The following is a 25,565-nucleotide window of genomic DNA, read 5'->3' as shown; positions in this document are numbered from 1 at the left end:
AGATATTAATTATTTCTTGAACGTGGGCCAGTGAATATAGAACGATAGATGTACCGTATCGATACAATTCAATCCGTATCGATACCGCGACGTTCATCAAAACGGGGCAGAATTGTGTCATCTATCCGGGGTACTTTGCATAGCTCGTTTCTTTCTCAAAATATTCCTCACGGATTATCATTCGGCAATGCGTAACGATCTGTCAACGATCTTCGATTTCGTCTTCGAATCGACTGCTCGTATCGAATATACCGCGTTGGTAATTCGTTTCATCAAACCGGGGCAGAATTGTTTCATCTATGCGGGGTACTCTGCATAGCTCGCTTCTTTCTCAAAATATTCCTCACAGATTATCATTCAGCAATGCGTAACAATCTATCGATGATCTTCGATTTTGTCTTCGAATCGACTGCTCGCATCAAAGACACCGCGTCGGTGATTCGTTTCATCTATCCGGGGTACTCTACATAGCTCGCTTCTTTCTCAAAATATTCCTCACAGATTATCATTCAGCAATGAGTAACGATCTGTCAACGATCTTCGATTTCGTCTTCGAATCGACTGCTCGCATCAAAGACACCGCGTCGGTGATTCGTTTCATCTATCCGGGGTACTCTACATAGCTCGTTTCTTTCTAAAAATATTCCTCACGGATTATCATTCAGCAATGCGTAAACGATCTGTCGACGATCTTCGAACCGACTGCTCGCACCGAATATACCGCGTCGGTGATTCGTTTCGTCGATTCGGGGCAGAATTGTTTCATCTAACCGGGGTACAGCCGTACTCTTCTACCTGGAAAAGCGACGAAACGTTCGTGCACCGTCTGTAATCGTCCAATCGATGCTCGATAAGTTCCGTTCCTATTCGAAGGGGGAAATCGAAAATCGAAGCGAACTCCCCAAATTGTTTCCACGCCCGTCACAGTCCACAGCCGCAGAAGCTTCGCCTCCAGGACGAAGCACGTCCCCCGGGACAATATTAACACCCTCGAATGCGCTCTGCCAATTTAAAGTTCGTCGATGGTAAGCAGCCATCCCGCAACGAGACGGGCGAGGGCTGCGGAATGAGATGGCCGCGAACGCGAAAGAGGGAAACGGAGAAAACGGATGAAGGGGGAAGGGTGGGGTAGGGCGGGGGGAGGGACTGGAGGGACTGGAGGGACTGGAGGGGGAAGAGCGGTTTCTTTGACAACGGATGGCTCCTCCAGCCGAACCACACCGAGGTTTAAGTACCCACTCTGGCGCATCACGACGAGTACCGGTTAAGTAGTCTTTCCTGCCGCCGGAATAATTACCCAATAACAAGTTTTCGTCGACGGATTATAAAGTCTTAATTAAAACGCGATAATCGACATTTATCCGCGTGGCCCGATATCGCTGTCGTCTTCTCGTCAGAGGCGCCGGCGATCCCCGCGGGATCACCACGGGGATCACGGGTTCGCGTGCGATCGACGAGAACGGGATTTCCCTCGGGGAATCGGGTTCGCGTACGAACAGCTATCAGCTATCGTTGATCGTTTCTTCAAGTGGTAGCCGTGGTACAGCGTCGCGCTCTGAATTCTGAGTTCGGGGATCGTGACGCGGATGCATTTTAAGTTGACAAAGACACCTACGCTTCGCGCTGGACAGTGTCGGCGATATCTTTGCGAATAGAAATTTATTCTTTCGGAGCTTCGTACGGATCGAGTTGCTATACAGCATCGTGGTTACGGTCTGACTAGGTTACAGTCTGCACCTCATCTCGTACGTACTTTTCGTTCTATTTGCTCGTATTCGTGTTCGTGTTTGCGTTACGGATGTCCGATAAAATAAAAAGTAATAATTTCTTCGGAATTCGTCTTCGAATGTATCGTTCAACATCCTCGGACCACTTTCTCCTTCGCGGTTCGAGTTCGTTGAAATCTCTGAACAGCGAACGTATAAAACGAATCGTACATCCCTTGTGGTAGTGGGCAACCGCCGTAACAAGAATTCTCGATTCATCTAAATATCAGTTAGAAACGTGATATCGCTTTAAAGTATTCATAAAGAAGCACAACCAGAGCGGAACTTATGGCATCGAGGTTCTGTCCAATCTTCAGCTAACGCAGCCCGCGTGAAATTCCATGAATTTCGAATGCTCCCGCTATGATAGCATCCCGAAGTATGTACGTGCTCACGGATACGTTGTCATACGAGGAGGTGCGGATATGTTCCGTCGTGTATCATACGTTGTCAGACTGCATATAAATAATATGAAATTTCCGTTCCATCTTCGGGCATTAAAATCGAATTCTGCCGGATGAGGCGCGCCACCAGGAAGGAAATTGTTCGTTAAAGGTTTTCAGAAAAAAAAAACCACGAACAGGAGATTGCATTGTCCGTTATCTTCCGACGATTAACCGAGAATTTCTAGTGGGTCATCATGGGAACGCCTTAAAGGATAAATACGAGGCGCAAAATTGTCAGTTTTGTCGGATACTGTAAAATGGTGCAAAATACGTCGCAACGGCTGAACATGAAACGGTGACAATATTTCAATATTCAATTTTCTCCTTTCAACGTAATGATAAATAAAATATGTAAGCACAAAGTAGTGAAAACTCTTTTTATTGTTTGAACGATGAAAACGTCGATGACAGTCTTCGATGGGTAAATTTTTAAATACGCTACTTTCTTTGACACTTTATGCACACGTTAAATTGTTGCAAAACTCTGTGCGTTGTACTCAATTAAAAATTTTGCCAAATTTTATACAGTATCGCGAAGAAAATTTCTAATTTCTAAGAAAGAGAACATTCGATAAAATGGCTACGATACAATTTTTAATTCAATCGCTCCCTATGCTTATCGCAACGACTACAAACGATATAAATTACCCGAAAAACATTTTCTCCTTAAAATTACGAATATACCTCTCTTTACCTCATGGTTACTTTCTTACGTGCCGTTTATTAATTCATATCAGAAAATGGGAAAACTTTGGCTCGCGGAAAGTCGGAATGGCCTTTTTCTAGCAGTTACATAATTTATTGGCGCATCGGAGAATCCTCCACAAACGACAGAGATCCTCTTTCTACTAGAAGTACAGGAACGTTGTCTACTTAATTATTAAATGCGACAAAACTTTTAAATTATGGTGGATGCAGGTTTGCACCGATATTAGATGCAACTGCAAATAAAATCCTTCACAAGGAGAACCTTTTTCTGTGCGTAACGCAGTTTCGAGATCGAATTCTTCATTCCACGGAACAACATTCTTAAAATGGTACCCAACGATATCCAACGCGATACCCCGTACTCTTTGACCCCGTAACCGTTTGACATCGTTCTACGGTTCGTGTCGTACAAATACGAAAATTACACTCCGTGAAACCGTGTTGTTAATTAAGAAACACCTCGTGTTCGTTGGAAAACGTTAGTTACAAAGTAACGAAACGCATCGCTAAAAATTTAATATCCAACTGTAACCCATCCAGCACCGTGTGGCCGCTGAAAGGAAATACATGTTACTCGGGTTGCGTTCTCGAGTCAAGTAACATGTCTACGCTGAAACAAAGTTTCGAGTCTCGTCTTTCAACATCGAGGTTCGTACATTCATCATCCCAGGGGGCAACGATGTCGTACTGCGAGCCTCTGATGTCTCAGCTATTTTTCCTCGCCTATCTTACAACTAGGACATATTTTCCTCGGCTTCTTCTCGAGCTTTCTAACCCACTCTTCCATCCTCCCCTCGCTCCGGCTTCACCTTTACCTTCCGTCTTCGTCTTCTTGGCGAGAATCGGAATGCGAAGGACGATGAAACATCTCCCGGGAAATCACTTATGATTCCCAATGTACGTGTTTCTTCAGGTTGGTATTAGCATTATACAATCGTTCTTTGTTTCTCTCTCGCATCGATGGTCACGATGGAGGAAAATAACCGATAGCGAGCAGAACTGGAACGACGACGCTGCCTTGTTACTTCTCGAATAAAGTCGACTTCTTTAATTGGAGCGAGAGGCTTTTAGGCTTGTTCGCTGGTATCGCGAAATGGTAGCGAACGAATTTTTCCCGTTCCGTTCAGCGACCGTAAAGAATGCAAAACTGATATAAAAGACGAGCAATCGCTCTTATAAATAGAAATAGCACCGTTTAATATCCTTTTGCTGGATTATGCAATCTTTCACTCTTAGTTCCCGGGGTAGTTAGTTTCGACGTTAGAGGCTGAGATTGGACCGATGAATTTTTATCGTGGAAAGTTACGAAAACCTTCACATTTTAATCGGAATTTACGTAAGCGTAGAACCGGGGATCGAAGTACCGATCTAAAATACGATACTAGGAAAGAAGGGGATCGTTTATTTCTTTTTTCATTGGGAATACCATTTTCTCCTTATCTTCATCGTGAAAAATAATTTTCTAGGTTACGATCTCCTCTATTAGGTTTTTATGCTTCGGCTAAATGTGTAAATATAAAAGTACAAAATTATAATAACTTTATATTTCCTGGTGAAGATCCGTATATATATATATATATATATACCTACACGAAGGAAATGAATAAAGAATACCGATAATAAAGGAATTATTCTTAGTATAGTAACACTTTGAACTCGAATGGAGACCCTTGGTCACCACTCGATTCAGTGTACTTCTTGCAATTCGGGAAAATTTTGTTACTTGAAATTCAAATTGAAAATTAGGTGTTACACTCTTTTAAGATGTGAACGTATATATGTAAAGTATTGAAATAAAAATATCCAATTCCGTATTAATTTTGCGATTTAAAAGAGTTTATCGAGGCGCCAGTTTCAGGTAGCGAAAACGCTTCGAGTGCAAAGGTTTAATTATTGTTCTTTAAACGTTAATTTCGTGAAATTATCATAGGTTGCAGCCAGGAAACAGTTTAGAAACTTTGAAATTTGATTCTACGACTAATTAAATATTCCTATTCCAACTCGTTTCATTTTTCATGAAAAATACCATAAAAGATCTTTTATGGTACACCTTTACAAGATATCAATTTCCTAAATTTTTTGCACGTTGCATGTACAAATAGTTACATTTTGCATTCGCAAAAATCCCCTCTGATTTGATTCTACGACTAACTATATATTCCTACTCCAACTGGTTTCATTTTTTACGAAAGATACTAGGAAAGATCGATCACTCCTGTTGATGTTCCATTTCTTCGGGAAAATGTTTAAAATATACAAAGTAATGAAAATAATATCGTTATTAACAACTGAAAAATACTCGAACACGATTCGCTATAATATTTCAGTTCGGAGAACTCTAATACTTTGTAAACGACTAATATTATTCGTATTAACGGTTAATTCTTCTTACAAAAATGTTCGTTACACTTCACTCTTCCACTGACTTGAAAAGTATCGTATCCGATATACGATTATCATTAACCATTTGCGGTCGTATTAAATTTGGACATGGGTGTCGTACTGGTCGGAATTAATTTCCCTTGAAAAAGCAGTGGTACGTAACATTTAAGATTACGAAGGATAAACAAGATTTATTCATTCTTTTGCGAACTTTAGATACACGTTCATACAACAATGTGCTTTAATGTAATGTTTTTATGTAAAAATTATATTTCATAGTTCTCCATCGTGTATCTTTCGAAACAGTCTCCAACGCACAGTCCTGTAAGTCTTTTTCGACTACACGCATCTCAAAAATAATTAGTTCGATGTCTTCCGCCCTTGATCTTTCCGTTTGAACATACAGAACAATTTTTACTTTTTACATCTTCGTAGTACCTCAATATATGCAGTTTTCCATCAAGCCTTTCCTCTTTACTGGATTCCGTTATCTCTAATAGGAGCACCGTATCGGTTCGTGAACAGATGCTTTAGACATTCAGGTTCGTTCGGAGAAATTGTAAACTGATAGATACTTGAACAAAGTATAAGATTAGTACGGTTTCTTGCTACGGTGGTTGAGAGCAGACATACGACGGTAAAGGGTTAAAAAAAGAAAAATTAATAGAAAATGTCAAACAATCACGATTCTCGCGTTTCAACCGCAACAACAACGAAACGATACTCTTTCTCCCCGCGTAACGATTATTTACATTTTTGCACACCCGATTGTCGTTCACCCGCGTTCGAGAACACGTTCACCGCAAACGATTAGGTTTCCCCTCGTTTCGCAGAAACGACGCTCAACTGCGAACCGACGACACTCTCGCGCGTATTTCGCTCGAAAAGCGCACGACTTCTACTTCTACGAGGCAAGATTCGTTTCACCTTTGTACCCCGTATAATCACCCTGATTACAGGCATGTACGATCATTATTCACGTCACCGAACTTCTCCTAACGAGACGATAATTCCGTAATTCAGGAATTCCAAGATCCGGGCCAGACTGGCAGATTCGGGCTCAGGTTAATAAGCAGCCCAGGGTTCGAGCCGCGTCTAACGTCTTATCAGGTCAATATTAACAAGGGTAATAGAGCCAGCCGCTGTACAAAGTTCTGGCAACATTAATGAGGTAGGTATAATTTAAAAGTTCCAAATGAAACGGTGACAATGAACGCCGCGCCCGGGCTCGAGCGCCTCGGATGAATATCCGTCATAAATGAAAACTTTCGACATTCAAACAGTGAATGCCGGTAATTTGCCTGCAGAAAAGACTCTTCAGAAAGCTCCCGCGGAAAGCGGCGAAACTTCTGTCGCGTTTCGACCGACGCGTCTAGCGAATTTCCGCTCGCTGCTTTGTTATCGTCGCTCGCTTCACGCACGCACGTGTATTTTTGCCCCGCCTCTATCGTCCCCACCCCCCCTTCCCCCCACCCCTGCCCCGTGCACCTACATGCCGAACCGTGCTCCCCGAGCTTCCTAAAAAGCGTGCACTCTCGCGAGAGTCGTTACCGGCGAATTTTCAAGGTAATTTGGCGAAAACATTTCGGTTCAGAAATATTCCGCGATGAAAGAGCCCACGAGAATGCATTTAAAAAGCGAAAAATATACGCGGTGGGGTGTAGCTAGCTCGGGGTGGGGAGAAATCGTTTCCCGGTGCTACCGCGTTAAAATTTACAGGGTGGTCTCGCTTCCTCCAGACGGCCGCGATAAAAAACTTACTTTCGGGATTTACGCGCCGCGTGTATTATTAGGCGGCCGAGCGTAGTTTATTTTGGCCATCGTTCGCGGCCACGTTTGTCGCCACGCTACCAGTTATATTTTTATTAGCGTTCTTCGATGGTTACGAAGGACCGCGCGACGAGTGGTGCGGACATTTTGAAAACCCGTGTACCGGGTGTTATTTCAACCGGGAACCCTCGCGCCGATTCAAGACGGCCGAATTCAATTTAACGGAGTAACTCGAAAAGTTTATTTAGAAATTTTAACTAGAAGACAAGTATCGCGTGGATCGTTCACGAGTTGGAAAGTATCGGTCCGTTTGCAATACACGCTGCAAAGGTGTCGACGCGTTAACGAGTCGCTGTTGGTAGTCGAGATGACTTTAAACGCGAAAAAAGAATGCAATTGTCCTTTGTGGATGCAATTCAGTTACAGCATCCGATACTCGAATACTTAGTTATTCTTTGACACGAATCGAAGATAAGTGATCGAAACACGCGTAAAATTTATACTTATTCTTGTTCCCTGGATAATTCGTGGAAAGTTTTAATTCGAAAACCGCATATTCCCGTACGTTAGTTAGCCGGAAGAAATCTTATGCGCATAAAATTGAATTGGAAACACCGGGATTAGCATTTTTGCCAACTTGCCGGGATCGCGGAGCATTGCGAAACGGGACGAGGAGCTCTTTGAAATTGATTTCAATTTTTCAGCCGCGATAATTAATTTCTCCGCTAATTGAACAACCGGACGATACACTTTCAATCGTTGGTCGAACGAAGCTTCCAAATTCGATCGAGAAGGTTCGCGTCTACTCGTCTCTGTTTCTTCGCGAGGCTCTCGTTCATTAACTCTTGCTCTCGTTTATTTCCTTTCATAGTTCCAGAACTTTCGTCCCTGGAATAAAAGAAAACACTCAACTCGGCCCGAAACGGCCGCTCGGATGAAGCAGAAAGGAACGCCGGCCGAGTCTACTACCCCTCATCCTCGATTTTATCTGCCTATTTTACTTTCTAATAAAAGAAAACACTCGTCCTCGAAACCGTTTTAAAATACCCGCACCAGCAGGAACGATAACATACCTAGACCCGGCGCGATCGGCCAATTCATCTGTCTTCTCGTTCCGCGAAACGATCCGAAGGGTTGAAATTTTAATAACACTCGGCTTGAAACAGCCCCTCCCCTCCCCCCCGTCGCTCTCCTTTCGCCCCAGTCTCGGCTGTGGATCGTCGTTTCGCTCAGAAGCAAGAATCACTCGCACGGTGCATACAGGTGTTGCTGCCGGGTGTTTCGTCTTCGTGGCAAAACTCCTGACATTACGAGAGTGCAGCCTCGAAGGGATGCAGAACGTGTACGATATCGGATCGTTTCGAGGGTGAAGTATAGCAAACGCTTTCACGTCGGTTTGTCGAGACCGGGTGTATCGAAGAATACAAATAAAAGTATCGTGGCGTCTGTTCCGTGGTTCCAACTTGAACCACGTATTTTCTTCGGATGGGAAAGAAACGTTACGTGGAACTTCCTGGAGCAACGCACGACAAAATTGGAATTGTCGGTTCGCGCCAAGGCGGTGAAGAGAGATAGAGATAGAGATAGATAAATATATATATATATATATAGAGAGAGAGAGAGAGCTAGACTTGTATTACATGCGCCATATTTTTAACTATGTATATCTGTGTTTACAGAATATTGCTGCAACGATTGGACCACGTGTATATACACGAGGTAAAGTTATATAAACGAAATTTTTTACCTTTTATTACTTTGTCTTTCGTTATTGACAGTTCTTTCCCTACAATCGTTACAATTTAATCCGAAACTCTCGGATATCGTTTCGAAGAACGTCAATTTTTACTTCGTACGTCCGTTAGCAATTTGAACAATTTTCGTCCGAATGCGTCGCTACATTCGAGTAACAAAAGAACGCGATACGTACGAAAATTTAGAACGTAAGTTTTATTTCCGTTGTTTCCATTCCCTTGATCGATCGAATGTTTCCAGTCACGAGTTCTAAATCGGTTCAAACGTGCATTAGCGATGTGTACAGTGAGTCGAAAAAGAGAATGATAAATAATCGCGAGAGTCACGAAATCGAGTCTTACTCCCGTCGTTAACTCAAAATCGATCCCGAAAGCAAACTTTGCCAGCAAGGAAAAATTTGTCGCACGATTCTGACCCATTTTCGTGGGAATCGTCGCTATGGATGTATTCGTACCATGATTACCGCCCCGCTCCGTATAAATACAGGCAGCACGGGGGCAGCCACATTGCACGCATACGTCTGCGCATTTTATACGTGTAATTGAGGTTTATGGTTAGTTTAGCAGCCGGGTCAGCTGCCGTGGGATTTCCTGAACGTGCGAGGCGCGTTCCGACTAATTTGAAATTGCGCGCGCGTTCTCGTTGCGAATATAATTTGTCCGCGTATCGATACAGGTTTTGCTTTTGCGGTCATTTGCCGACCCATCCGTTGAAATATGCACCGCGTACCCCCGGTGAATTAAGAAATTGAGTTTAGAGCTTCTAGCCAGGCCTCCGGTAAGTTCCACGCAAAGTCCACCCGATTCGAGCGGTCCTTTGAGCCTCGGAGTTCTCGTAAATATTTTACGAGCTTCTCCAGCTTTGTACCTTTACTTGTTGCTAAATTTAATACGTCAATAGCATCGACCGAAACCTGCACACTTCCTCGAACGATGGTCCTGCGTTGAGTAGAGTTGATTATACGAAGATGCCGCGAGGGCTTGAAAATGAGTAAAACGTGCAAATGCTAGTTCGGATAAATATAGTAATGGAAAAGAACGAGATACGTGGAAACGTCTCTTTCTCGTCGATTCTGGAATGACCGGTGCCTCGATCGATTTCACGTGTTTATGAACTTTCGTCGAATTCAATTCCAATTATCCGTTATAGAAATACTCGCGTTGGATCAAAAATTAAGAAAATAGGAAACGAAATGTTACCGTGAAACGCGTATTTGGAAAAAAAATTAATCATTACCGCAATCGCGTCAATTTTAACGTCTCAACTGTATCGTCACGTTTAGACTTATTTCATCGAAAACACTTACACCGTTCTATGGATCGTACTTTCGTGGAGATACAGTGACGAATATAAATATTATTGTTTTCATCATCGAGTGGAATTCGAGCGACTTCGAAACATTTCATCCGGGCAAACATCCAAACATTTAACGGGTTAACGATATCCTCATCGGTTTACGACGACAAATATAAATATTTTCATTTATAGATAAAATTCGTGTACAAGTGGGTTCCATCGATAAAATCCTCACCGAGACGCAACGATAAATATAAACATTGTTATTTTCATTACCGGAAAAAATGCGAGTACGAGCGGTGGAGGTCGCGAAACTTTTACCGAGGTGAACGCCTGTACGTTTAACGAGGAGTTACCGTAAACACGCTCGGAAAGTCAACACATTCGCTGTGTAATCGCGTATTTCGCCAATCTCTAGCTCCGCTCTCCGGTTGATCTGGTGAAAAGAGTTCTTACAGACTTACACAGTCATTTGACAAAAAGTATCAGCGAGGAGGACGTTCAGCGGGAATTTGGAGAAAAAACGAGCCAGGTAGCTGCACGGCCAGCCAGCGGCCTTACACGAATTACTTTCCTCGGTGGGATTTCGCTTAAGCCAAGGAAATTTATTTGAACTCTTCACGCGGCAGGCTACAAGGCCCGTATGCCGCAGGATGCGGCCATAATTTTGAGAAACGCCTCCCACCGGTTACGCCGACAATTCCCGGCGTAATGTCCTCGACAATTCATTCCCAAATGGCCCGAACGGCAATTCTTAGTCGGCGTTGCACAAATCTTACGTGCACGCTGGTCGGGGGAAATACATTCGTGTCGCAGATACGTTTCCACCTGCTAATACACTATTTTATGGTGCCACTTGTATGTTTCGTTGCGCAGACGCTAAAAGAGACATCCGCGCGAGAATTTGCCACGAATTTTCTCTCGCGTGAACGTGGATAAGTTGATCCGATTCGACGACGGTGTACCTACAATTCTTTACTGATGTAAAGTTCAGATTATAATGTGTAGTTTATTATAATATGTAGGGATCTTGCGTATCTAGTAATATAGTTTTTTGTACATACGAGAATACAAAGTCCGAACGAACAAGTATACAGTGATGTGCCTTGACGTAAATGACTGTTGTAAAGTTCAGATTATGATGTGTAGTTTATTATAATATGCAGAGATCTCACGTATCCAGTAGTATAGTTTTTTGTACATATGAGAATACAAAGTCCGAACGAACAAGTATACAGTGATGTGCCTTGACGTGAACGACTGTTGTAAAGTTCTGATTATAATATGTAGTTTATTACATTATGCAGGGATCTTGCGTATCTAGTAGTGTAGTTTTTTGTACATACGAGAATACAAAGTCCGAACGAACAAGTATACAGTGATATACCTTGACGTGAACGACGATAGTGTCGTGACTCTCGACTTGGAAATGAATAGAAAAAAAAACAAAAGAAAAATAGCCAAACCGTTGACGACCCTTTCGCGCCAATATAGAAACAGTCCTTAAAATTGACATCGAGCATTCGCTATCGACATCTGGCACTCTTAGGATCATCGTTGCATTCGTTCCAAGATTTACGATTTATCAAAGGCGTGATTTTTCGTTTTTAATAAGAAAATATTTCAGCGATATCGTAGACTAAAATTGAATACGCGACGATCGTGAAAATACACAAAGAAAAACCAACGAGGTGACTTATCGCTCCTCTGTATTTGGATATCCAATGTGGGAACGGTGAACGTTATAATACCGTTAAAGAATAAGAGCAAAGAAATTCTGTCACGGAAAGAGATTCGTGCGAATTCTCGAGGTTCCTCAATTCGGGTATTGGCGCGCTATTTGAATAATTCTTCTCCAACGGCGCGTACCGAAGCTGATTCGAAGTTAACACTTCCAGCACGAATCTCATGGGAAATATATCGTGTGTCTGGCAACATTACACGCGGTGTTTCCTCGGTGTAACGCGAAACTAATAAAGATTTAAAGTCTGGCACCGCAGCGACAAATTTAATAAAAGTGCGAAGACAATGGTTTGTTTTTGTAAAAGAGATCGGCGCGTTAGGGAGTGGGAGGGGGGGTTTAGAAGGAACGAAGAGCGGTGGACGAAGGACAAGAATAAATGGCGGCCACGACTGGACAATGGAAAACACTCGACAAAGTCCTGCGTTATGAGCAGCGCACAATAAAGTTCAGAGGTTGAAAGGTGAGACTCGAGTGCATTCACAGCTTGCTTTTTCAAGGTGTGCTTGAAATATCGGAACGACTGATATTGTGCTGTACTGCAGCCACCGGCTTGAACGCATTTAAATAGATAAAAATAGCCTGTCGATAAATTTTTATAGTCCTCGCTTATCGGCTTCCCCGTGGCGATAGCGTAGATACGGAGTTTTGCATTTCCATGCTTCCATGCTTCATTCGGCTGGTGTCAAGAATGTTCGATGTCCGCGAAAAGCTCTCTCGGAACGGGCCAATTCAGAAACGCCGTGATACTACACGGAACAATAAAGGGCACTTTTCTATCGCGCGTTTCGAGATCTCGAGAAACGGTTCGTTTGGATAACAAACCGCGAGTATCGATCACGAAGGTTTTCTTTTTGAGAATTACGCGAACGATATTACGATATCACTCGATATCGACACCAATATTATTTTCTATTACATTTCGCTTGGATTCGGATATCGTAGTATCGATTTATCGTCGTCATCGTTCACAAATTGGTACACTTGGATTAAAATTTGTTAATATTACGTTACGAGTGTGTACAATGCTCGTCACGTTCCAGACAAGTATCGTAATTAATTCAATTCAAACGTGGATTATTTGAAAACTCTTTGTTCTTGTGACTAGGAATACGAGCAACCGTAAGTTTTAAAATTACTTTGCCTACAATATTCGTGGACAATTATCGAAATGACAATTAACGTAACTCGTGAGTTAATTTGTCCTTTTGGGGAACTCCGAAGATACCTACACGGTCTCGTACAAATAGGAATACGTTCACCATTTGTGGTTCTAGAGTTAACGGTAGCGACATTAACGGAACGCGTTACATTTTTCACGATGAAAAGTTCGATATTCCTCGTTAACAATGCGATCGACTATAAAATCTCCGAACGCAGGACACAATGGACACCGTTGATTTTCCTATTGTCCGTATCGCCTCCAGCAGTCAGCATTCGCAGGGCGTTATCATCGATCTCCTTGATATCAGCCGTCTCTTTTCCTCCGGTTCTATTGCGAGACTGTCGATATTATGGACATATCCAGGACGGGGAAGCGAAACGAGAGAGAACACGGACTATGGTTGCTCGGGTGGTCTCATGTTTATGAAGTGTGCATAGTCCTCTACTTATGAATAATGTTACAGCCGAAGCTGTTCCGTATCGGAACGCAACGTGACGTAACGTAACGCCATCGGTGAGAGTATAGATCCCGGTCGTATCGGTGCAAGCTCGATTATGGTTACAGCACCTCGTTACTTTGAACAGAGGCGGGAACTCCGGTTGAAAACGTTTACGGTGAAGGGAACCTTCGAAAAAAGGACACAGTCGCCCGGAATTCTTCGCATATTTACATCTCGGTTTTCCTTCTTCGTTTATTGGGAACTTCGACGCGTCGAAATATCGAGCAGGTAGAATTCAACGAGAAATGAAATTCGATCGATCGAGGCACGGTGGTTTCCTTGCCATAAAAGCGGGGTTGGTAGCGATATCGAACCAGAAGCTAATACTTTGTTTTAAAAAATATTAACGACCTTGGAGTATCCTCGTCCACGCTATACACTATCGTGTCTCCCGTGGAATCGAACGATTTTTACCTCGAACGATCTATTCTACGTTTATAGTTATTTGGACGACCCCTCTTAAATGCTCCACTCTCGCGATCAGTCTGTTTGCACAGAGCACGGTCATCCAAGTGTTAAGAGTAACAATCGTTTCGTCGATAAAAATACTCGTGGGAATTGCAAAAACAACTGGCGCAGTGTAGAGAAGAGAAGAGAAGAGAAGAGAAGAGAAGAGAAGAGAAGAGAAGAGAAGAGAAAGGATGAGAAGAGAAGAGAAGAGAAGACGAGGCAGCGTATGTATAGAAGCGCATACCCGGCTAGAAATACGGCTGGAAACGTTTCCGTTTCCTTGATCGCGGCGATTTGCACGGGGCACTTGTAAAAACATTTTGAAAAGCTCGCGGGGCTCCAGGAGAATCGGAAAGTTATGATTTGCCAGAAAAGTGCGGGAACCGGGGGCCGCGATCCGTTGAATGGACATCCTGATTGATCAATCGAGGAACGATCGGCGCAATCACGGGTACCATCGGTGTGTCCCCGGTGAAGCCGACGGGAACGCTCGTCGATGGCGGGCGTCTCGTAAAGAGTCGAACTTCGAAAGCCGTGTCCGTGCAAAAACGTCACGTACAGTCGTAGAAAGTGGATCTACAATGGCCGTAAAAAGTTTTTAACCAGACGCGCCACGCCATTTCCGTTTCTTTAACGAAGAACATTGGAAAGTTTAGCGCCGGCTTTATCTGTTCGGAGTTTAACGTTCCTGCTATTACAAGAACACCCGACGCCCGCGACGCTCGAATGGGAATCATGGTTTATCGAGCGCGTATTTCGAACGGTCCTGGATGAATTTTAAGTAATCGCCATGGGCGATTGGATTTGGCTGCACTCTGTCTAATTTAATTAACGCTTTACGCTCCAACTTGCTTTGTTACTTTAATCGTCGGGCCAAGTTCCACGCTCGCTGGAAGAGAACCGAGCGACTTTCCCCTCCGAGCACCTCTACGTTACCGCCGAGCGTTCAATTATTATTCGAGCGTTCGATACGTATTACGGGAAATTGCACGTTTCTTGAAACCGGGGAGATTCCACGCGTACCCAGTCCGGCGGTAAGTTACGTTACAAGTAACTTACAAGTAACCTTACAAGTGGCTCCGAAAAGTATTTACACTCTGTGGATTGTCCGGAAATTCTTCTTATCCGTAAGTTTTCTCCATTGTTAAAAAATACTATGACGATTCGATTTTGAACAACTGTACATATACCAACGAGTCGATGGATCTGACAGCTCCGTTTCTCATCGAACGATAATACTTATCGAGCAACCTATTGCTAGTGCCTATGTAATGGATAATAAGTAATGCACGTATACAGAGAAATGAGTCCACAGGAAATTTCTTTCGAATGGCGAAATCACGTCTCGGAGGTTTCAATGTTCTTTTCGTTCTTGATACGACTTCTCTTGGAACCGGAACAACGTGTATCAATTTACTCGCAATAGTTTCGACCGTGGAAATAAATTCTGATCAGTTTTTACAACGACCCGATATATTTGTAACTTGCGACGAGATTAGGTAGAGATCTTTTTTAACCAGAGAATTTAAAAATGTTTCTCCTGCTCCCTAAATTGTTACAAACCCGTAGGTAAGCCAAGAAACACAGAGGTACAGTTCTCGGTTGCAAAAAGTTCATTCTGATTCTCGATTTCGCGTAACCGAGGAAACAAGTGTTTCCGTTCCTCGAATTTACTTCTTTCATCGATACCAGTATCGATAGACACACCGAATACGATCCGAATAATCCCTTTCGGAGCTCTCCGGTCCTACTTTAAATCGGTTGAATAATGAAAAATCGTAGTCGGTGATTTCTGTTACACGAGGTTGGATAATTTAAATAGACGACAGCGATAAAGCGCACACCTGCGGTGAATTACCGCGTCCTCGGACTCCTGATGAGGCTAGCTGCAGTACTCGCGAAACGATGGTATCATATTCCAAAAGGTCAGAGCTTACACCTGGAAGCCTCTGTAAATTATATTGCGACTCGTACACTTGGTAGCGAGTTTTATATACGAGAGAATACTTTAAAATGCATATCCGCTAACGAAGAAAATACAAATTCTGAATCCTTTTAGAGATACGTTAATACGTGTACACGTAGAATCGGTGTAACTCGATTACTCTTGGATACTTTTGATGCTTGCCAATGGCTACGGACGATCGGAACATCGCGACGAAGGAATAACGAACAAATAAATCCGACAATTATAAATTACAACTTCGTGGTAACTCGTATCGATCCAAACGACTCGTACGATCAAAGTATACGAGATTCGTGCAACGAAATTCGTGAAATTTCGAACGCGTCGATTCCGAATATTCCAACGGTAGTTGGTACTCTATTTTCGAAATACTGTTTCCATATTATAGCCAAGATTCTTTCTCTCGTCGTTCGATCTCCCGTTTCGTCGCACGAACCACGAGACTTTTAATCAGGGGTTTTGAATCTTACCGTGACGTATCGCAAGGAAAACAATGTTCACCGTTAAAAATGATTTCTCCACGCTCGGCCATGCGAACGACTCGGAAGATCATCACGGTGGAACGGAAATCACCGATTCGTTAACCGTCACCGTATAAAATTAATTCCGTCCGTTATCGCTAGACCCTGCTATTAATTATCGTAGACCAATTAACCGTAACGAATGGCTTCTTTGTTAACGACACAGCCGGCGTAATAATGGACACGCGTATACGCGTTATCTCCGATTACACGAGAACAACCAGCCGACAATAACGCGAACGCTCCGTCATACGAGAAGTTACGTCGGTCGTTCTCTCCCTCGTGGACGCGTATTCGCGGACCGGGAAAAAATTAACTTCGACACCGATCGCAAAACGCTTCCATTTCAACCTGTCCGATGTGAAATAGCGCGACTAATGTTTCCCGTTATCGAGCAAGCGGTTAAATAATTTTCCGCGCGTAACAGTTGCGCCCCCTCAACGAGAGCAATTCCCGGCTGGTTGTTTTCCTGCTCATTAGCGATAACAAATAACGCAATATGCTTTCCCTATAATTTTGTGGAATGCAGCCGTTACTATGTTTGACACGTGTACGATGTTTCGGAATTTCAGCCACTGCCAGGTGACAGCATATGCGTTAGCGCTAAGTCGGATTATCGCATATTATATGTGCATCGCAAATTCAATGACGGTGCATTTACCGATACTAAATCTGGCCCTGGTTAGGGGCCACGGTATTGTTCGATTCGTCATTACTTACCATTAGTGCGTACCATCCGTATACCTAATTGTTCTGGAATCGTAAACGCACGAACTCGGCCAATGAGGCGCAAGGGCCGAGATTCGATTCCAAATTATTCCTGTTCTTTTTTTTCTTTTTTCTTTTTCTTCTTTTTTCTGGACGACAAACGACTATTTCACCGATCGAGCTATTCGGGTCGTTGATGGATTCTCTTTGAATCCGATAATTAAAACATCAGCCCGGAGAATAGTCTTTCTTCGTTGGTCTTCGAGTGGGCCATCCATTACCATTACTTCGTATTGTCTATGTAACTGTCTAATTGTCCTGGAATCGTGGACCGACGAATTCAGCAAATCGTGATCGAACCAAGTTTTCAATCCGAATGGTTTGTTTTTTCGACTTTCTCTTTTCAACGAACTCGCTGTTCGTGCGAACAGTGCTCGATATCGGTAACACCGTACGTCTCCTTTTTCTAAACCGTATGTCCGCTCTTGTAACCGAAACTATATTTACAACTACTGTCGTCGGAAAACTATTTTTCTAATTTCACGACGATCTGTGAACCGAACGCGATTAAAATATTACATTACACGCGCACAGAAGTAGAGCCGACGTAACGATCCAATTTCCTTTACCTTTGTGCAAAATTCGTAAGTTAATAATTCCATTCTTACCGAACCTGAACGTTTCGATCGTGCCACGGTTCGGGTATTTTCAAAAATTCCAGTCGTTTCTCTTTATTATTTCCCCGCGGTGCATTTAACTCCGAGACTCCCGTCCTCGCTCGTAATAAATTCATAACAGAAGTTTTAACCACCGCGAAAACCAACAACTATTTTATTCGAAAACATACTTGAACCAAGCACGGGAAAAGCAATGCTCGACGACTTGTTCCACGACACTCGCCGATTCGGATTTTCATTCCCGGTGTGCTTTTCTCATCGATCATTAAAACTCCGGGGACCAACGGAAAATAAACACCGTGAACCCGATCGGTAACGAGACGAGGGCGAAGCGATGCTAATAACACCTACGCGAATTTATCGAGCGTAAAACCAGGAACGAAACAACCCAGTGATTCCTTAGCTGAATACATTATTAACGACACCGTTAATTTCCTTCGAATTCGATTAATCCGTGGTTCCGTTGAAGGTAGGTACGCGCGTTAGGTGTTCCTTCGCGTGCAGGAAATAAAACGGGGGACCCGGATGGGATAGCTGGAATGGAAACGGAGGATGGAAAAAGAGAGAATTTCTGACCGGTTCGACGATAGAGCGAAGGAACGGGGCGGTGGAAGAGGGGTACGGTCGAGGATTAAAGGGAGGAAGGGAAAACCATCGGAAAATGGAGCAGTTGAGCAGAACGAGAAGGAACGACGTGGTTCGTTAACGCTTTCATTGGAGAGCGATTCTTCACAAAGCCAATATAGCCGGAGCCCCTGTTCTCATTTACTGGCTTGTACATAGCCACTGCAATGGTTACGTTTATCCGCCGGAGACTTCTGCAGTCCGTGTGATTCGTTTAAGTCATCAGCGACCGATCGGGATACCTTAATGGCGTTTTCACGAGGCTCCTCCTTTCCTTTCGACCGGGAATTCGGACCAGCGTATTTTCTTACCGATCGTGGGGAATCGCTGATCGACAGTTATTTAAGAACCATCCATCGTTCGCGTTTCACGATCGCTTAGAGCTATACGGGATCGTACAAAGACTAGCGAAATTGACGCGCACGGTAGGATTACGTCCAACACTTCTCGATCGATTCGCTCTCGCTTAATCGCTTGTACGGGAAAATATTAGCTCGTTGTACACGAAATGGCCCATTTCACAATCGCGTAAAACTTTTTACAATTTAACAGGTTCCATGCCCCACTGATTTTTGGCTACTTCGGGTTCAGACCGCGTGGAGCGTATACGCCCCCCGCGCTACTGCGATCGATGGTTTCGCCTTTGACTAAATATTTCGTTTGCAATATTGTAGCACTGTAATTGTGCATTCTTTGCGTATGAATTGTTATCGATCGCTTTCAAATAATTCAGAACGCTCTTTTCAGCCGGAGAAAGATTCAGATGTGAAAATGCACCGAAAAGTGCATTCGAAGATTTTATTTTATCCAAAGATGCATCCAAGGATAAGATTTCTTTTAACGAAGACGCACTTGCGTTACATTGAACAAAGTGGACAGAATTCGATACGTCGTATTTTGATAAATAAATATTGCTTTTCGTTTCTAATAATTTATGACCGATAATCGGCCGTGCTTCGACCATCCGGGGACGCGTCAATTGTTATCGATCGTTTTCAAACAATTCAGAACGCTCTTTTCAGCCGGAGAAAGATTCAGTTGTGAAAATGCACCGAAAAGTGCATTCGAAGATTTTATTTTATCCAAAGATGCATCCAAGGATAAGATTTCTTTTAAGACGCAGACGCACTTGCGTTACGTTGAACAAAGTGCACAGAATACGATCCGTCGTATTTTGATGAATAAATATTGCTTTTCGTTTCTAATAATTTATGACCGTTAATCAGCCGTGCTTCGACCATCCGGGGACTATTATCTACGCCAAGTTCATACGACTAGCAAAGAAAATACCACGTATTTTCAAACATTCTCCTCGTGTATTTGTACGTTGGCTGAAATAAAATATACAAAGTGTGTAGAAACGCACAGCACAGGCGTAAAATATGTAAAACGTAGAGAAACACGCGGCTGTGCAAAATCTGCGCGTTCTGAATATGCAAAACGGAGTACAAATTGTTGAAATTCTTAAAAAAGGAATTTCGACCGACATCGTGGTAATTTTATTCTATTAATATATGCGCGCGCGTCGGCGTTTGTAGTTTGAATAATTTATAACCGATAAATCGGCTCTTCGCGCTGTTTGAAAACCGTCGGTTCGTGGTCGCGACGGGATCGCGTTAACCTCGACGTTGGTAACCTGGTTTTTCGCCAATGGTTGGTCACGATCCTGATACAGACGCTCGATCATTTACGGGCAACGCGACCGCGACCGACTATCCCTCGCATAAAATGATCGTTCCGTAGCAACGAGAACGCGTCGCGTTCAGGATCGAAAAATTCGGAAATTATCTTCCACGAATAACACGGACCAGCCATGGTCGAGTTTCTGGCACACACGGATCAAGTATATACCACGGCCAGGGAGGAATACTACCGGTTCGAAATGGTGGTTAACGGATAGGAAAGAGAGACCGAGCGAGCACGGCTAGCCGTGTGTAAAGAATTCCTGCCGTCGATGGCACAAACTTTCGCTATAAACCACCAATTCTACCCATAGCGCGAGCTCGTATATTTGCAACGTTCGCGACCAACGCGGGCAAACTTTGCGCGAGTGTAGCCCCACAGACACCGAGATACTCTTTGACACGGGATCCATCCGCAGCGGCGCGTAAGCGTACCGCGATTGTGTGCGTTCGTCGCGCGCGTCTTCTCAAACGGTGAATCGTGTATTTGTATATAGGATTTCTCCGCGCGCTCACGTTTCGTCTACCATTGTCTACCTTCGAGTCACCAACCAACCGCTCGGGACATCTTGTTGACGAAAATATCACTCTGCCCGTCGATGTCCACCATTCACCACGGATAGATTCGCGCGCGAGACAAATCGAAACCAACATTTTACCATTGAATCGTGGAATCGTGATTATTTACGACACGAAATCGCCGATTATCGTCGCGCGCGAAGGTACACCTTTCGTAAGAATGAGAATCTTCCCAAGGGAAAATAAAGATTCGAACGAGGACGAAAAGAAAAATTTCGATGCAATAGTTTGAAGAAGAACCTATCGCACACTCCTATGCACTATTATGCACAGAAACTTTCATCGAAGGCAGTCTTACAGGTAAGAAGAATTTCCAACGTATATTTACCCCGTATATGGGAAATTAATCGGAAAGATTGATGGTTTGTAAAAAAACCATTTGGAAGATGTCGTATTCCATTATTAACTCCCAAGTTTGTACTTTCGAATAAAAGAACGAGTATCAAGATTACTCGAACCGTTCGAGTTTCGTTCAAAGAGTGTACCATAGTTACACTTTTTGTAACGCAGCGTACGAATACGTTTCGGAGTCACTGTAAATAGAGACAAAGTGTTGGAAGTTTGATCATATTTCTAAAAAAAAAAAATCAACTTGTCTCTCGAGGCAACGAAACTCCGTCTACGTATATCGTTTAGTTACAACGTCGCTTTATCTTGTGTCTTTCGCGTAAACCCGTAGGCACACACTGACTTTGTCTTTCGAACAACGAGATAAGCTACGGTAGTCGTGGCGTTACACGTAGGCGTTAGTGTACGCAAAGGAAGCGATAATCGTTTATTAAATCTCGTTTACCGTGTCATATACCGGCCGATACATTAAATACCTGTCGTGTAACACCACTGACGTGTTTCTCTCGTGTAAATGCGTAAAGCCACTTTCTCAAAAATTGCATTCCTTTGCAATTCTACTTCGCTTCTCGACACTGGATCTACCAACCGGTGAAAATGACTTGAACTGTTCTTGCTAAGAAATTTACTCACTTTTTCTACATTGTACGTACAATCGATTTCACGAGTTCCTCTTTTTTTTCAATCGTCGATTTTCTCGAGACACGTACAAGGAACACTTCAATACGCAAAAATCTACGGATAGTTCTGGCATCAACTTTCGACGTTTCGCATCAGTCGGTGCACACGATTCACAATTACGCCATCCACGGACGATGGAAACGCTGAGTGGAAACAAGTGCGAGAACATGAAAAATAAATTCCCCGGTTGCGCGTCCACCGTTCCGGATACGGTACGGTAGCAAACGGAAATAAATTTACCACGTGCGCATCTACGATCGCGGCAAGTACCGGCAAATAATTCCTCGTGACGACGAATTCGTGGGATGGGAGAGGAAACGCAAACCTCCCTGTATATATCATTAAAAGGACACCGTCTACTTTTCTATTTCTCTCCGCGTCCCTCTGTCTCCATTCTGAGCTCTCCTTTCGTCCGGGAAGGGTTTTTCTCGTAGCCGAGCACAGTTCGTCTTAACCACGGATGCACGGTTGCGCGTCGACTTTACGGAAATTCGCAAAGTGTCCGCATAAATCGTTGCAACTGGGTCGCGAAAACAGCCTCGTTACTTTGTCGTTCCGCTCGAGACGCGACGCCGACGCTTTTCGTTGCATCGCGACCGCCCTTGTTCGTCCACGAGTTAACCTTCGAGATTGCAACTAAGAGACTCGCGTGTCGTTTACTGTTGCGTCGGACGTCCTCTGTTGTTCGTCATTGGTGACACAGTGAGACCGTTGTTCGCGAGACCGTTGGATGTTTCGTGAAAATGCGTTTAGAAAACGGGGAGAACGATGGGACCGAACGACGTTAAACTACATTGTTCGAAACAGTTCGTCGGAGGTTTCTTTTTCTTCGTGTTACGTGTCCCGAGCAAGTATGCGCGTACAATTGTGTTGTTGCACACCAACGTTTATTCTCGATAATAAAACCTCGCTCTGTAACTCGCTGTAAACCCAAGCCCAAAGATAACCCTTACCCTAGTAGAGGATGTCCCAATCATTGGCGGTCGATTTACTTTTCGAATGAAACTCGAACGGTTCGAGTAATATCGATACTTGTTCTTTCATTCGAAAGTACAAACTTGGGAGTTAATAATGGAATGTGACATCTTCCAAATGGGTTTTTTACAAACCACCAATCTTTCCGATTAATTTCCCATCTGTCTGGACGAAACGCGTCAAGTTTCGGGTTGATCGGTTTGACGTTTTAAAAATGGCGTGAAATTGAAATCGAACGGTGACGATTGGGACATCTTGTATTTTCCTGTAGTATATATATATTTCTTGTAAACCGCAGCAAACGGATCGATACCAACAGTTTTCAACTACGAATCGAAGAAACGTCCATCGTACTCGCAACTTTGTACTCTAAATTCTATTCGGAAATAAACCAAGGGAATGCAACAGTATGTTAATTGCGTAGCGTGATGTGGTACACGCGGTGCCATGCAATATTGTACTTATCTAAATACATCGTCATGCGTACTAAGTAAATACCTGCAATCGATGCACGTAAACGTTTATTTAACCCTATAACTGGATCGCATTTCGGAGCAATTGTAGATGGCAATTCAAATAACAGAGCTGATCTCTGTCTAAACGCGAATATATTATTAAATTCGTAGCACAGTATTTCTGGAACTGTATTTCATATTTATTTTGCATATTTTCCACTTAAATATCGTATACGTAAATGCATCGTACACCTAATATTTATATTCATCTCGTAACGTTAATTCTCCCCGACATTGAACATCGATTAAACGAATTTACCAAATACCAGACAATATTACCAAGATGGAGCAATTTGACAATTCTAAAGGTCGAGAGTGTTATTTACGAGTAAAATACTTAATCAACTGTCGCACAAACCCCAAATCTAAAAGTACGAAACGCGCAATGATTCATTACGATGGGAATAAATTGCACCGTGTACTGTGCGCAGCTGATATAACTTTGTTTAATTAAGTTCATCGTATTTAACTTTGGTAATTAACATTGCTTAGCGTAGAATCGCGTACACTATGTTTCTGTGTAGTAACAGAGCTTGAAATTAATTTCTGACGATGACGGAACTTTCTGCAAGGATAACGAATAGTCCGATTTAAGCACTTTGTTTGCCTCAACTGCGATAAAATAGTTGTTGATCTCGATTCAACGATAAGGAAACATCCGTATGGAAACCACACAGGACGAGCGATATTTTCTCATTGGTTAAAGATAAATGAAAGCGATAGCGATGGAACTTAATACAGTGGATACATTTTTTCAAAGGAAGACATATTTGCAAAATGTGATTGCACTTTTCAACGGACTAATTCCGTGCTTCATTTTTCAGATAAATTGAAACTCCTGAATATTATGCAAAAACAGAATCCTTTGGAAAATAATTCGAGCTGTTTCGTATTCCTTTGATTTACGTAAATAAATTTAGGCGAATTGAAATTGAGAAATTGTTTTCGGTCAAATTATTTTCATGCCGCATCTTTTCTAACATTAAAACGTATACTTTTACCCAAGAACGTAACATCCGAACGTTAAATTATTATCCCGAAGTTCTTCAAAAAGTACGAACGAAACTTTGAGTTTATTTACGTCAGTATTATTAGTCGAGAAGTTTGACCAACGGTTTTTTCCAAATGTTAAATAACGGTGATTGGGACTTCAGCGTCCGATTTTCCCAACATTACAACCATTTATAGCAATTCTGCATTGCGTGCCCATGTGCAATACGAACTCTCTTGGGTCCTTCATAAATACCATTCTGTGTTCACAATGCTCGAAGAACGTTCTTAAGGAGGAGAAGTTTATCTTCAATATTAAGATCAATGTTGGCTCCAAAGTATATTTGTACGTAGTACTATCTGCTGTTCAGGTATCCGAACGAACTTGGACTTTATCGGAGCAACCCTAATTTGGCTGTAATTCAACAAACTAACCTCATTCAGACTCTGTATATCTTTGAACTAACAAGTTGTTTATACGTATCAAGCCTCATTGTACTTTAAAACATAGTTAGACTTGTTAGATTGTTAATTACCACTACGGGTTACTACTAGAGCCACCAACATTAATGTAATCACCAGAGTTCGGTAACTCGAACTTCTCAAATACGAATCTTAGCACTCTAGGTCCATTAAAATACAATACTGTTACAGTTGGATCAAGATACAAGTTCTTTGTTTCTCAGAGAGAGGAACACATTGCCAAGACGTAGAAATAGAATTTGTCTACGCGATGGTACGTAACTCGAGAAACCAGTTGAACCGATTCGTTTCATTTTACACGAAAATGTTGGGCACTTGTCTTCGTACAAGCTCGAAACTTTGTTCGTCGACTAATAAACTTGCAACTCGCGCGTTAACCAACAGAGTATAAATACGTACGACTTGGTTTCGTTTACTATTCTATGGAAAGCAGCAGATTTCCTTTGCACGGTAATGTGCATTTATAAGGGTGAAATGCGATCGCACAATCGAAGAAACGTAACCCGTGGGAATTTTTCGAAACGCTCGACAGATTTCAAGCAACCCTGTACAATTTTATCCACCGCGTGAATAAAATTTTCCACCGCGTAGACATTCTCACGAGTGATTCCCAGGTTAATAATTTTGTGCGGGTTGCACTGCTCCCACGGTTCTTCATATGGTACCGAATCGCGGAGCAGCGTACCTCTTCTTCTTGTTCGAGCTCTAGAACCAGCAGGAAGACGAGAGGAGAGTTTCTACGATGACAGAAACGACCACCGATGCTGTTAAATGGAAACCAGGGAAACTCCTGAAACCTGTGGCGACATAAATCGTACTCACCGTACGAATAAATTAT

General features: G+C 42.9%; 1 protein-coding gene across 1 annotated transcript in view; it reads right to left on the bottom strand.

Moving 5' to 3' along the window:
• Nucleotides 1–25,565, bottom strand: part of LOC143155339 (E3 ubiquitin-protein ligase MIB1-like) — a 575,890-nt gene that overhangs the window by 237,681 nt on the left and 312,644 nt on the right. The gene's annotated exons all lie outside the window — the stretch shown is intronic.

The sequence above is a fragment of the Ptiloglossa arizonensis genome, chromosome 2, assembly GCF_051014685.1.
Source record: "Ptiloglossa arizonensis isolate GNS036 chromosome 2, iyPtiAriz1_principal, whole genome shotgun sequence".
Classification (NCBI taxonomy): domain Eukaryota; kingdom Metazoa; phylum Arthropoda; class Insecta; order Hymenoptera; family Colletidae; genus Ptiloglossa; species Ptiloglossa arizonensis.
The sequence above is the reverse complement of the archived record's forward strand: the minus strand, read 5'-3'. Positions and strand labels throughout refer to the sequence as shown.